The sequence below is a fragment of the Seriola aureovittata genome, chromosome 21 (genome assembly GCF_021018895.1).
Source record: "Seriola aureovittata isolate HTS-2021-v1 ecotype China chromosome 21, ASM2101889v1, whole genome shotgun sequence".
Taxonomy (NCBI): Eukaryota; Metazoa; Chordata; class Actinopteri; order Carangiformes; family Carangidae; genus Seriola; species Seriola aureovittata.
This window is the reverse complement of record NC_079384.1, coordinates 21,381,592-21,396,985: the sequence shown is the minus strand read 5'-3', so window position 1 is coordinate 21,396,985 and position 15,394 is coordinate 21,381,592.

Genomic DNA, 15,394 nt, shown 5'->3' with positions numbered 1-15,394 from the left:
CCGGAGGTCTAGGGTTGCTGTTCCAGCAGCCGAGACTGCGGGGTCCCCCTGATACCACAGGAGCTTTCCACGTCTCCTCTGTGGGAGAGCGGAATGAAAATACTGGCAGCCACGACTTCTATTTACAATCTCGGTCAGGGAGAACTAGTGACGTCTTGTGTGACGTATCAAAGTCAAGAGACTGCCACTTGGGATTATGGGTAACTTTCTATTAATCAGGCGTTCCATCCTGTCGTCGTGATGGCAACAGGAATGTGGCTGAGGCTAGGTTCTACAGATGACCTCACACTGGTTATTGGGTTGTAGCTGGTGGCACCCCGTCCTCCCTCACAGCCTTAGGGCCTTGGGGACCAGTGAGGACGACGGGAACACTCGCCTAGCCAGCCAGATCAGCTGAATCCCCCCTTAGATAGATGTGTAGATAGGGTAGATGCTGGGGTCCGGTTCAGGTCACGTCACGTCAGAGCAAATGTCTGAACGTGAGTGGTCTGAAAACCCAATTAATCCTCTTCCTCTCACGCACTGGCTTTAGTTGTTTGATTTCGGAAGGGGTGTGTTACGTTGCTGGTGGCATTATTGACAGTGTGTATTATTTCCCCCCCTGATTTGTGTGAATGTTTTTGCGTGAGAGTGTGTGCTCTGTTGTTGTGAGGAGCTTTGTGTTGTGGGGATCCGCAGACAGTCGCGAGTCGGTGAGACCTCAACATAGAGCGGGAGCTTCAAAGCCGTGCTTCAGCGCAGGCCAGGGACCCCCATGTCCCGGGCTCACGACCGGCTGCCCGCCACAAGCTCCCACAAAGGACTGTGAAGCCTCTGGTCCGTATCGAGTCTGGACTCTTGGTCTACAGGAGACCGGAGTTCTCCTGCGGACAAAACAACCCTCAGGCCACCGGGAAATGTCCCGGCGCTCCCGACGGGCTGTCCTCCCCCAACTCCCGCAGAGGACCGTTGAAAGCTCTGATGGCCAGGAATCACGCCTCGCCACCTAAGGGTTCAGACGCTTTACGAGCCGAGATTCGGGGAGCCACGAGTCATATAATGGCTCGCGCTCGGTCCGAGTCTTCCACCACCTCACTGCCGTAGGTGGGAGACCGAGCACCTCAGCACGAGAACCTGAAGCTCGTGCTTCTCAGCACGAGAACCTGAAGCTCGTGCTGAGGGGCTGTGCCTCCCACCGACAGCAGGTGTGGATGGACCGGAGGTCTAGGGTTGCTGTTCCAGCAGCCGAGACTGCGGGGTCCCCCTGATACCACAGGAGCTTTCCACGTCTCCTCTGTGAGAGAGCGGAATGAAAAACTGGCAGACACGACTTCTATTTACAATCTCGGTCAGGGAGAACTAGTGACGTCTTGTGTGACATATCAAAGTCAAGAGACTGCCCCTTGGGATTATGGGTAACGTCTATTAATCAGGCGTTCCATCCTGTCGTCGTGATGGCAACAGGAATGTGGCTGAGGCTAGGTTCTACAGATGACCTCACACTGGTTATTGGGTTGTAGCTGGTGGCAGCCAGATCAGCCGAATCCCCCCTTAGGTAGGTGTGTAGACAGGGTAGATGGGGGAGATAGGGCACAAACTCAACCATATTTCTAAGCTACAGCTGCCATTGCAGTTTTCGTGTGTCCCATCATTCCATATTGATGGTGACACAAACTTTGCTGAAGCCAGGTCTTAAAAAGCACTAATATATTGTAATTAAAAACAAAAAACCTAATTAGGTCCAATGAATTTCCTGTTGGTTTTGATCTTGTTCAATTGTTGAATTGTAGTTGTTTAATAGCGTAAGTAGATAAACATTGTAATCTCGGGGGAACTGGTTGATCTGGGGGCTTGTGTAAGGTTTGCATTGTGTAGCCTATTAAAGGGGCATTGTAACCTGAGTATTTGGAAAAGGACCAAACGTGGTCAGGCCTCGGCACGGCCACAGTTAGATAGATATAGACTATAAGCCACATGGCGTTTCTTCAAGCCACAGCTGCCGTTGTAGTGCTGTTTAGTTGTTTTGAGTGATTGAAACCTGAGCCATCAGACTGCTTCTGATGTCACCTGTACACGTGCACTTAAATAACATTTTAAGGCTCAGTAAAGAAACATTTTTATAGGACAAGATTAGAACTTTTGCAATGTGAGATGATACAAGCCAATCAATTTTTAAACAATTTTGACAGAGAGACACTTTTCCCACAAAATGAAAGTACATTTTAAACATCATATGCAATAACTACACAGGTGTTTCATGTGAAACCTATTCAGTATTCTGTCTTATGAAGAATATGTTTACTTGCTCTTGTAATATGGTTATCATATGTAGGCCTACTTATGATCCTAAATAAAATCTCATATGAAAAAATACATGGATCCTCAAATTCAGTACAGCCGCAGTTCCACTCTGTCACACAGTCTATGGTCAAACATGCTGGATTAAATGGTACGTGGCGCTGTCATATCTGCAGCAGCAGGAGGAGCTACGGGACGCTTCAATAAATGCCAATCACAGCAGCTCCTCAAATCAATGACAGACATTTTAATGAGCCAAGAATTCAGCAGGAAACTTTCCTCCAAAGATAAAAGTTACATTTTGTCTGAGCTCAGCCCACATCTTAAATACAGACATGAGAGAAACATTTGTGCACCATACACCCACATACTTATATACATAGCACCTTTACACCTGATTATTACTGCAGTGTTTAGTTTCATACATTCCACATTATCTGTCAGTGAAATGTTGAATTGCTTTCAATCACATACAAAACATTTGAACTGTTTGCAAAAAAAGAAAAAGGCTCAAATGTAGGATATTGATTCATTTGGAACCAAGATCAATGGAATAGCCAGATATTTTTTAGTTAGTGTCCAGTGAAGAGATCCCTATTCCCCTACATTTATAGTCAATAAGAAAACAAAGGAGAGCTGCTTATCTGCAACAATGTCCATCTTTTAACCTCCATCACGTGACTGCTTTCCGATTACAGGTCTTCACTTTCCAACTGCTCATCAACACGGGATAATTATTATCACTGGTGGCCATTATCAAAGGAAAACTCAATGTAGCAGCAGCAAGGTGTGGACACATACTGCGAGGAGCTCCATCAGCTCATTCCTGCTTGAATGTTGACGGCGCAGGACAAAATAACATCCCTCAAATGTGCCGGTACTCCCGACGGGCTGTGCCCTACAGCTCCCACAGACGACTCGTGGAAGCTGGGGTCCGGTTCAGGTCACGTCACGTCAGAGCAAATGTCTGAACGTGAGTGGTCTGAAAACCCAATTAATCCTCTTCCTCTCACGCACTGGCTTTAGTTGTTTGATTTCGGGAAGGGGTGTGTTACTGTGGCCCTTTATGACTTGACTTAAAAAAATAAAATGCGACAGTGCAATAAGTTATGATAAAAGTGACAACGCCACCCTTTTGTTTTAAAAGAGGTAAGGGTCCTCTCAATAAATAACTAAAAACGGATAAAAGGATCGGTGCAAAGTTTAAAGAGCAAGGTCATTAAAATGCAGTGCGGAGGGTGTTCTGTTACAGTTTTTAATAAATAATTAGAAACCGGAACAAACAATTAGCCTAGCCAGGCAACAGAATAACCAATTACACTGGTACCACAAATAACCACGATTAAAATGAACCAAATAAAACAATGTACACAACACAGGGAGAGGTGTAGGGGAAACAGGAGTAGCCACGCCTGGGCCGATCATCCGACACGCCGCTTCTTCCTCCACGGGCCCTGCGGGGGAGAAGAGCGGCCAGATAACTTGTTCTCCACCCACAATTAGCACACGGTCTCTGTTCGTGCCGTTCACAGCGCCTGTTCGTCGTCTTACTCACCGCGAAGGAGGAGATTTTTACTCTCTTCCACTGCAGTTGTTGCGCACACGGCACTGACGGCTTCCTCCTGGGGTCGAACGATCTGGTCTGCACGGCTGTTATCCCTCCCTGTTCCCCGCGGCTGATCTCCTCCGCTGTGTCTGTGTCTGTTGACGTCTCGATTCAACTACCTACAAGAAAAAGCCGTTTACCTGCTCTTATGCCAAACCCATTGTCTATGGAGGTACTCTCCTCTGATTGGCTGAGAGCCGAGCTGTCCGATTAACCAGGTGAATAGTCTTTGCGCTGATTTGACCCACTTCTATTGTCTCAGTCCAGGGGGCGCAATGGCAGAAATGTCATAAAAAAACACACATCAAAAAAGAACACACAAAACACAAAATTAATAAAGTCTCAATGGAACAACTCATGCAATAACTAAATCATGCAACATAAACAAATAACTCAAATCAAATCCAGAATGATAAACAAACACATTTCTGACATTACAGTCCTGGTGGCATTATTGACAGTGTGTATTATTTTGCGCCCTGATTTGTGTGAATGTTTTTGCGTGAGAGTGTGTGCTCTGTTCTTGTGAGGAGCTTTGTGTTGTGGGGATCCGCAGACAGTCGCGAGTCGGTGAGACCTCAACATAGAGCGGGAGCTTCAAAGCCGTGCTTCAGCGCAGGCCAAAGCAGCCCTCAGGCCAGGGACCCCCATGTCCCGGGCTCAGGACCGGCTGCCCGCCACAAGCTCCCACAAAGGACTGTGAAGCCTCTGGTCCGTATCGAGTCTGGACTCTTGGTCTACAGGAGACCGGAGTTCTCCTGCGGCCAAAACAACCCTCAGGCCACCGGGAAATGTCCCGGCGCTCCCGACGGGCTGTCCTCCCCCAACTCCCGCAGAGGACCGTTGAAAGCTCTGATGGCCAGGAATCACGCCTCGCCACCTAAGGGTTCAGACGCTTTACGAGCCGAGATTCGGGGAGCCGCGAGTCATATAATGGCTCGCGCTCGGTCCGAGTCTTCCACCACCTCACTGCCGTAAGTGGGAGACCCAGCACCTCAGCAAGAGAACCTGAAGCTCGTGCTGAGGTGCTGTGCCTCCCACCGACAGCAGGTGTGGATGGACCGGAGGTCTAGGGTTGCTGTTCCAGCAGCCGAGACTGCGGGGTCCCCCTGATACCACCGGAGCTTTCCACGTCTCCTCTGTGGGAGAGCGGAATGAAAATACTGGCAGCCACGACTTCTATTTACTATCTCGGTCAGGGAGAACTAGTGACGTCTTGTGTGACGTATCAAAGTCAAGAGACGGCCCCTTGGGATTATGGGTAACGTCTATTAATCAGGCGTTCCATCCTGTAGTCGTGATGGCAACAGGAATGTGGCTGAGGCTAGGTTGTATTTAAGGTAAACACAAGAAACTTGTGCTACAGAAAATGCACCAGACTCAGTGAATAGCTCCCTAAGATTAACATGTCCTATGATAACTATTAATTTAGCTGTACAGACTAATGAGCAGTGATAACTAACATGTCTTTGGGGTCATCAGGTGGGAACCTCCTTTCATCAGTGTTTCGTCTAGTTGGTCCCACGACACCTCCAGGAGGCCAGACAGTGATCACTGGCGTCCCAGAGTCACTCCCCTAATGCCAGCCATCACTGCTCCTCACACCACCACTATTTTCTTTATCTTGCCTATGCTACCACAAATCACACAATCATCAACTCTGACAAAACACACTAGCAGATTCAGCAAACAAACTCCCCTAAACAGATGGAGAAAGTGGCGGCCATTTTGAATGAGGGAGGCAGAGTCAAGGAGAGATGCCTTTTTGAGTTAAACTCTCCCCCGCCGGATTAGGCTGTGCACTCCCTCCCTCTACTCCCCCACTCTCCAAGATAATGAGGGAGGCAGAGTCAAGGAGAGATGCCCTTTTGAGCTAAACTTTCCCCCGCCGGGTTAGGCTGTGCTCTACCCCCCCCCCCCCCCCCACTCTCCAAGACATCAAACAAACAAACAAACAAACAATCAAACTCACCTAAACAGCCAAAGACACACTGCAAACCAATTCAATACAAGCAAACAATACAGGCCACCTCACCTGGACTAACCGCATGGTCTCAAAGAGGCTCACACAGGCCACACCTCCCACTTAAAAACACTTCCTCTTCCTGGATTTCTTCCTTGCTTCTCCTAAGAGTCTGTCTATCCTAAGTGCTCCCCCTGCTGGGCCCCCAGCTACCATTACTTCTTCTCATCCAAATCCACAATGAATTTCCCAGTTGTGGGATAAATAAAGTTAATCTAATGTAATCTTGCTGCTTCATCTGACATGTCCTTTACTATTTTCCTCACACTCTGTCCACTTGCTCCTAACTCCCTTACCAAAGAGACAACAGGCCTTGCTACAAATCCTCTACATCCTACTTCCACTGGACAAATCCTAACTTTCCATCCTCGCTGCTCTGCTTCTGCCCCTAACTCTACATACCTGAGCTTTTTCCTTTCATATGCTTCTTCAACTAAGGCCTCCCACGGAACAGTCAGCTCTATGAAATATACTTTCATTCTACTCCTAGACCACAAGACTATATCAGGCCTTAGCTTTGTAATGGCTATTTCCTGGGGAACAACAAGCTTTCGTCCTAAATCTACCTGCATTTCCCAATCACAAGCATCCTCTAAGCTGCCTTGCCTTTTTGTTGTCTTACCAACTTTCTCTCCCTCTTGAACAAACTTGATTGCAACTCTCTTTATTTAAGGCCCTCCTAAATTTGACCGCCTCCGTAACTCTTCAATTCCTGCAGCTAAGCTTTTTAAAACCTGGTTATGTCGCCACGTATACCTGCCTTGCGACAGACTAACCTTACACCCTGACAGAATGTGCTTTAAAGTTGCAGTACCTGAACACAATGAACATAGTGGGTCTCCATTTACCCAGAGTTTTAGGTTCTGGGGAGTTGGCAATACATCATAAGTTGCCCCTATCAAGAATCTAATGCTACTTTCCTCCATGCTCCAGAGTTCTTTCCAGCTAAGCTTTTTCTTGTCTACACCTTCCCAATTCACCCACTGTCCCTGCTTAGCCTGGGCCACTGCCTTAGCACCCCTTAATATTTCCTCCTGTCTACGAACCTGCTCCACGACTAGCTTCTCTTCTCCTTGGGACCTGCTCTACTCCACACCGGTTTGCCTAGGCCAAGCCCCAAGCCTCCCCGGCCTATTTGGACATTACCCACAATCCAGTGGCGGCTGCTGGTCCTGTAAGGAGGGGAAGCTCATTTTCGGCCTACATTATAAAATGTGTCCGTTTATTTATATGTAAATTCGCAGAGTGACAGAAGAGAGTCGCCAAACACAACGCTAGTCGTTTTTAACAAAGACAAAGTCGCTGAGGATCAGTAACGTCTCCAGATCAACTCCGAACAACGGAATGAAAATCTTGAAAACTGCTCCGGTGGATGCTTATACTTCAAGATCGCTAATTCGCTCATTTCGCTGTCAATCAAAAAGGGACTCAGCCTCAGACAGATCATCCAATCATCATGCAGAAGCCGAGCGTCCGGGCCAGCCCACTGTCCCATAGACCCCCAGAGACGCTGAGCGTCCGATGGGCGGGACAAAGCCCAGCATTTATCCAATGACTGTCTAGTTTCGCTGCAGTGGAACAACCCACTCTCTGCTTCCCCGTTGAAGTCAGGAGACGCTCGGCGTCTACACTGTGTAAAGCTCTGTGGCGCTGCGGGGAGGAAGGAGAAGAAGTCGTGTCGGTTACCTGTGATAAGGAGCTGATTCTGAACAAAAGATGAACGTGTTCTAGCGCATATTTAGTCAGTGAAATGTTCACACAACAGTACATATTTGACCTCTTATTTTGTTGACATTTTAGGGGAAGCTGAGCTTCCCTTGCAGTCTTAGAGCAATCGCCACTGCCACAATCTCTGTATGCCTGAGCGTTGCTTCCACCTCCTGCACTGCGATTCTTGGATTCCACTTTCTCCCCTTGATTGGGTTTGGAACCACCTTACTAACTACCGCATCTTTACTCCCAGATAACAGGAGCTCTGTCCTAACCTTGGTACATTTAAACTCCTCCACTAGACTAGTTACTAGGAGCTGAAGTATGCTTTTCCCATACAGTGCCACCGTGCTTAAACATCTAGGAACACCTAGCCACCTCCTAATGTAAGAGCTAACTAATCTTTGCATTTTTTCTGCAGTGGATATTGGAATCTCATATACAGACAGTGGCCACATCAGCCTGGGAAATAACCCAAACTGCAGACACCACAGCTTCAACTTCCCTGGAAGCCCTGATTTATCTATTCTATCCAGTCCCTCAGAAACATCCTTCCGAAACTGCACTACCTGTTCTCCGTCATTCAAGTCTGCTTTGTACCACCTACCTCGACTCTTTACTGATTTTTCCCTAATTATTGGAATTTCCTCTTCGTCTATTACAAACTTCCTATCACTTAACTTCCCTCTAGTTATTGAGATACTTCTAGACTTACTAGGCTTGATTTTCATACTAGCCCACTTTAAGTTTTTATTAAGTCTCTCAAGTACTCTTTTCATACTGTTGTAGTTATCAACGTCATGTCATCCATGTAGGCCCTAATTGGTGTAAGGCGCATCCCATCCTGCCGCCTCTCTCCACCTACAACCCACTTAGAAGCTCTAATAGTTGTAAATTTAATTGATTAATTATGAGCAACTTTGTTTGTTTGATTAACTTGTTTGCTTTATTAAAATTAGATTTTTGATAATAATTTTGTTTGTTAGTTATTTGTTTAGCATATTTAGATTTGTATAATTAGTATTTTTGTTTAGGCTATTTTTTGGTAATTGGTTAACACTGGGCACTTGGGGTTATTTGAGTAGGTAGGCACACTGAGGACCAGCATGCACCTGGGTGGGCAAATGGTTTTTTACCAGTGCAAAGAGAGGCAGCAGCAGCCATGGTTTTTCTTTGTTCTTTTGTTTGTTTTATTTTGTTGCAATAATTCCACACAAAACTGCAAGATTGGAATGGACATTCATCTTCCTTTGCTTACGTTAACCACATCCCTATGGTGCATCAGTGGCCTTTTGATTAGGTTTGGTTTAAAGTTTAATTTGTTTTTTATGGACAATTGGTCACTACAGTGACAGCATTATTGACAGTGTGTATTATTTCCCCCCTGATTTGTGTGACTGTTTTTGCGTGAGAGTGTGTGCTCTGTTCTTGTGAGGAGCTTTGTGTTGTGGGGATCCGCAGACAGTCGCGAGTTAGTGAGACCTCAACATAGAGCAGGAGCTTCAAAGCCGCGTGCTTCAGCGCAGACCAAAGCAGCGCTCAGGCCAGGGACCCCCATGTCCCGGGCTCACGACCGGCTGCCCGCCACAAGCTCCTACAAAGGACTGTGAAGCCTCTGGTCCGTATCGAGTCTGGACTCTTGGTCTACAGGAGACCGGAGTTCTCCTGCCGCCAAAACAACCATCAGGCCACCGGGAAATGTCCCGGCGCTCCCGACGGGCTGTCCTCCACCAGCTCCCACAGACGACCGTTGAAAGCTCTGATGGCCAGGAATCACGCCATCGCCATTTAAGGGTTCGGACGCTTTACGAGCCGAGATTCGGGGAGCTACGAGTCATATAATGGCTCGCGCTCGGTCCGAGTCTTCCACCACCTCACTGCCGTAGGTGGGAGACCGAGCACCTCAGCACGAGAACGTGAAGCTCGTGCTGAGGGGCTGTGCCTCCAACCGATAGCAGGTGTGGTTGGCCTGTAGGTCTAAGGTCGCTGTCCCTGCAGCCGAGACTGCAGGGTTCCCTGATACCACCAGAGCTTTCCACGTCTCCTCTTTGGGAGAGCGGAATGAAAATACTGGCAGCCACGACTTCTATTTACAATCTCGGTCAGGGAGAACTAGTGACGTATTGTGTGACGTATCAAAGTCAAGAGACTGCCCCTTGGGATTATGGGTAATGTCTATTAATCAGGAGTTCCATCCTGTCGTCGTGATGGCAACAGGAATGTGGCCAGTGGCGGCTGGCCAATAGGGGGCGCTAGGGCGCCGCCCTCCCTGATGGAAAGTGATTTTTAAATGTTTTTATTTATTTTTATTTTTTCTAAAATAATCGTTTAAAATAAATGATTACTGCTTATTTTACAAATAAATGTGTTTTGAATTATAAAGAACGAGCCATATATATAATATATACCATTATTTATGGGGTAATTTGTGTCCACGGTCATTTCCCCTCTCTCCTGGGGCGCTAGAAAAGTTGCCCCAGCACTGCAGCAGTTCAGCCAATGGTAGACTGTTGCTGAGACAAAAAAAGGGTAATTTAGCCAATTAGTGTCATCAAATTTGTTAAGCTTGGGGCGCTGAAAATATCGCCCCAAGCCTGTAAGTATCCTAGCAACCAGAAACAAGTGTCGGAAATCGAGACGGCGTCGTCAAGTAGACAAGAACAAGAACAAGAACACGCAGAGCTTCAGCTACCCGTAAATTCTGTAAAATCGCTCTTGCTAAACCACTTCGAAAGGAGAACTTTAGGGGAAAAACTTTGTGTTAAAGAACTTGGACCTGAGAAGCCCGGTCTGAATTTAACACAGCAGACACAGGAGAAAGGTAAAACTCACCAGAGGAGCTTCTCTCTGAACTGGTATGACAGGAAGGCTTGGCTAACTGGATGTAGTTTTGCAAATGCAGTATTCTGCTTCCCGTGTTTACTTTTTAAAATGCCGGGGACAGATATTACATGGACTGTAACAGGAGTTAGAGACCTAAAACATTTATCAGAGCGGATAAAAAACATGAATGCTCGAAGGTGCACATGAACAACGCCATCAAGCTAGCCGTGCTAGGCAGGACTAGCATAGCTGCGCAGCTGGATGAAGGACACAGGATTGCGGTCAGAAAACACAATGAAGAGCTGGATCGAGGATCATTGATTGTGTGAAATTCTGTGGAGCTTTTGAGTTGGCATTGCGAGGCCACGATGAGACAGCATCGTCCGACAACCCCGGCATTTTTCGGGGATTAGTCGACCTTGTGGGCTCGCTGGACGGTGTATTAGAGGAGCACCTGAAGACCGCCACTGTGTTTAAAGGCACCTCAAAGACAGTTCAACACGAACTTTTGGACTGTATGCTGACGGTTCTTCGAGATTGCATTCTGGAGGATATAAAAAGGGCAGATTATCTGGCTATTCAGGCAGATGAAACAACAGACACTGCCACTCATTGTCAGCTGGTGCTTGTGCTACAGACGAGACAAAGTTCATGTACAAATAAGAGCCCTCACTCCCTCACTCACTCACTCACTCACTCACTCACTCACTCACTCACCCCCTCACTCACACATACACTCACACAGACACACACACTTTTTCTGTGTATAGTTAACTTTAATCACCATCCACCTGTAAACATTATAATATACCATTATATTGTAATTTTGTAATTTTTGAGTATTCACTAATGTATTTAATCCAATTGCTACATGTTATGTTCCTATGACAGTTTTTCTTTGTATATAGTTATTTTTAATCATCATCCAACTGTAACTGTCTCTCAAGAACTTTAATTTTGTATTAAGAGTAATCACTAATATACATCTCATATCATTGTCATTATCTGTAAAACTGTTGATTTCTAAAGGGCAATTAAATGATTATTGTTTATCCCTAAAACAATGGTATCTTTTGGTTTGGGTTCTTTTATTGGTATAGTTACTGAAAGCTTCTGGCACATACAGCCCCACCTAGAATATTTTTCACCATGATTACATTATGTGGCTGAGGCTAGGTTGTACAGATGACCTCACACTGGTTATTGGGTTGTAGCTGGTGGCACCCCGTCCTCCTTCACAGCCTTAGGGCCTTGGGGACCAGTGGAGGACGACGGGAACACTCGCCTAGCCAGCCAGATCAGCCGAATCCCCCCTTAGATAGGTGTGTAGACAGGGTAGATGGGGGAGATAGGGCATCAAATTTAAACATCATATGCAATAACTACACAGCTGTTTCATGTGAAACCTATTCAGTATTCTGTCTTATGAAGAATATGTTTACTTGCTCTTGTAATATGGTTATCATATGTAGGCCTACTTATGACCCCAAATAAAATCTCATATGAAAAAATACATGGATCCTCAAATTCAGTACAGCCGCAGTTCCACTCTGTCACACAGTCTATGGTCAAACATGCTGGATTAAATGGTGTGTGGCGCTGTCATCCGTCCAACCGGCAGCACTGCACCTCAGATTTAAACAACAACCGACAACTCCACTGGTTGTGGCCAAGACGACTGTCAGGCCACCGTCAAATCTCCCGGATCTCCCCACGAGCCGTCCGCCCCCGCTCTCAAGAGGATGCTCCAAAGTTCTGAGGTCCGGGCCCCTTTAATCCACCTCACCAATCAGCATATGACTGAGAAAAGTCAATTGATGGATATGTCATGATCAATTTAATGCACACCTTTTACAGATGTATTAGGAGTTACCCATAATTCCAAAGGCCAGTCTCATGACTTTGTGACATCACGTGTTATAATGTCAATACTAAAATCACATCAAACATAATGAGAGAATCAAAAAGTCAAATGATATTGATTTTCATTATCATTGATTATTGATCAAACATATCTGCAACAGCAGGAGGAGCTACGGGACGCTTCAATAAATGCCAATCACAGCAGCTCCTCAAATCAATGACAGACATTTTAATGAGCCAAGAATTCAGCAGGAAACTTTCCTCCAAAGATAAAAGTTACATTTTGTCTGAGCTCAGCCCACATCTTAAATACAGACATGAGAGAAACATTTGTGCACCATACACCCACCATACGGACTTTGTTTGTTTGATTAACTTGTTTGCTTTATTGAAATTAGATTTTTGATAATATCTTTGTTTGTTAGTTATTTGTTTAGGATATTTAGATTTGCATAATTAGTATTTTTGTTTATTTTTTGGTAATTGGTTAACACTGGGCACTTGGGGTGGGACAATGGCTTTTTACCAGTGCAAAGAGAGGCAGCAGCAGCCATGGTTTTTCTTTGTTCTTTTGTTTGCTTTATTTTGTTGCAATAATTCCACACAAAACTGCTAGATTGGAATGGACATTCATCTTCCTTTGCCTGCGTTAAACCACATCCCTATGGTGCATCAGTGGCCTTTTGATTAGGTTTGGTTTAAAGTTTAATTTGTTTTTTATGGACAAATGTTCACTACAGTCCTGGTGGCATTATTGACAGTGTGTATTATTTCCCCCCTGATTTGTGTGACTGTTTCTGCGTGAGAGTGTGTGCTCTGTTCTTGTGAGGAGCTTTGTGTTGTGAGGATCCGCAGACAGTCGCGAGTTAGTGAGACCTCAACATAGAGCAGGAGCTTCAAAGCCGTGCTCCAGCGCAGGCCAAAGCAGCCCTCAGGCCAGGGACCCCATGTCCCGGGCTCAGGACCGGCTGCCCGCCACAAGCTCCTACAAAGGACTGTGAAGCCTCTGGTCCGTATCGAGTCTGGACTCTTGGTCTACAGGAGACCGGAGTTCTCCTGCGGCCAAAACAACCCTCAGGCCACCGGGAAATGTACCGGCGCTCCCGACGGGCTGTCCTCCACCAGCTCCCGCAGAGGACCGTTGAAAGCTCTGATGGCCAGGAATCACGCCTCGCCACCTAAGGGTTCAGACGCTTTACGAGCCGAGATTCGGGGAGCCACGAGTCATATAATGGCTCGCGCTCGGTCCGAGTCTTCCACCACCTCACTGCCGTAAGTGGGAGACCCAGCACCTCAGCACGAGAACCTGAAGCTCGTGCTGAGGTGCTGTGCCTCCCACCGACAGCAGGTGTGGATGGACCGGAGGTCTAGGGTTGCTGTTCCAGCAGCCGAGACTGCGGGGTCCCCCTGATACCACCGGAGCTTTCCACGTCTCCTCTGTGGGAGAGCGGAATGAAAAACTGGCAGACACGACTTCTATTTACTATCTCGCTCAGGGAGAACTAGTGACGTCTTGTGTGACGTATCAAAGTCAAGAGACTGCCCCTTGGGCTTATGGGTAACTTTCTATTAATCAGGCGTTCCATCCTGTCGTCGTGATGGCAACATGAATGTGGCTGAGGCTAGATTCTACAGATGACCTCACACTGGTTATTGGGTTGTAGCTGGTGGCACCCCGTCCTCCCTCACAGCCTTAGGGCCTTGGGGACCAGTGGAGGACGACGGGAACACAAAGTTCAAAGTTTAAATTAAGTAAAAGTACAAAAGTATTAAAGGAGACATATTATGCAAAATGCACTTTACCATGGTTTTCTATCAGTAATATGTGTCCCCAGCCTGTCTACAAACCCCCCAAACATGAGAAAAGTCCATCCTCTCAGTCTTTTGCTTGCTCCACCTTTCAGAAAATGTTTGCTCACACAGGCCAATTGGAGATTTTCCCTTGATGTCGTCATGAAGGGAGATGCCACCTCCCCCCGGGTGGGTGACACTCCCCGAGCTAGGTGTGTGTTCCGCCCCCTGAGTCCGCCTTGCAGCCGCTATCGTTTATTCCCTGGCGTCACCGGCTCCGGTAAAACTGTCGAAGGTACGAGCGATGCACGCTAGTTGCTCGGTTGTTGACTGTACAAACCAACACAGAAGTCGTTTTACCCCCTACGTCTGAGGATCTATTTTATTTTATTTTTGATGGAAATGTACCGGGCTAACCATTTCACTTCGGACTGCTTTCTCAAGAGGGCCAGTACAATGCGGGATTCGCTACGTTCTGAAGATAAAGCATGGATCAGCACCGACTGTCCGAGACCCAACTTCAAACTTGGAAGCTGTAAGTTTCACCATTTTATGTTGCTTTACTGTATGTACACGAGAGCCTGTAGCATGTGTTGTTAGCATGGCAGCTAATGTGGCTAACGTTTTGCCTCGTCCACACAGCCGGCTGCAGATTGTATGCAATTCTTCTGCTTGGTATCGCTGTGTGACGTTGATTAGAGCCATCCTGTTAACTTTATCACACTTGAAAGGCGTTTTAACTGTCTGTAAAGTCAAGCCAGTAAAATTCAGACTAAACATAGGCTTTGCAGCGATTAGCATAGGTGTCCGGGCTTGTTTGTTACTGCTGTGAAAGTTATTATTGAGAGTCATGCCTTATGATGGCCGTTTTAACGTTTATATCATGTTTACAGATACAGTGTCTGTAGGGAATATCTAGATAAGCGCAGAGATAAGGGGATATGTCCAAGGGGATAGTCTGTAATACACATTTTTAGCATTTTGCACATATAGTGAGCTATTTGCATCATTTACAAGCTAACAACAACCCAATTTACACATAATTGAGTACATTTGTTGTTATCATTTTTGCACTGCTTGCAGCTGTTGCCATAACTACACATTTGAGGAGATGTTGGTGTAACCTCTGTTTCCTCTGTTCAGACCAGCACATCAAGTGCATCTATACAGCTTCCTGCAACAAGGGATGTTGCATGCCAGACTGACCCACTGTAGGCACACAGTTATCCTTGAGGACTCTTCAGCCTCACATCAGAAGTACAGGTCTGTAGCCATCTGAAGTGCATCTACTTTTGATAAAC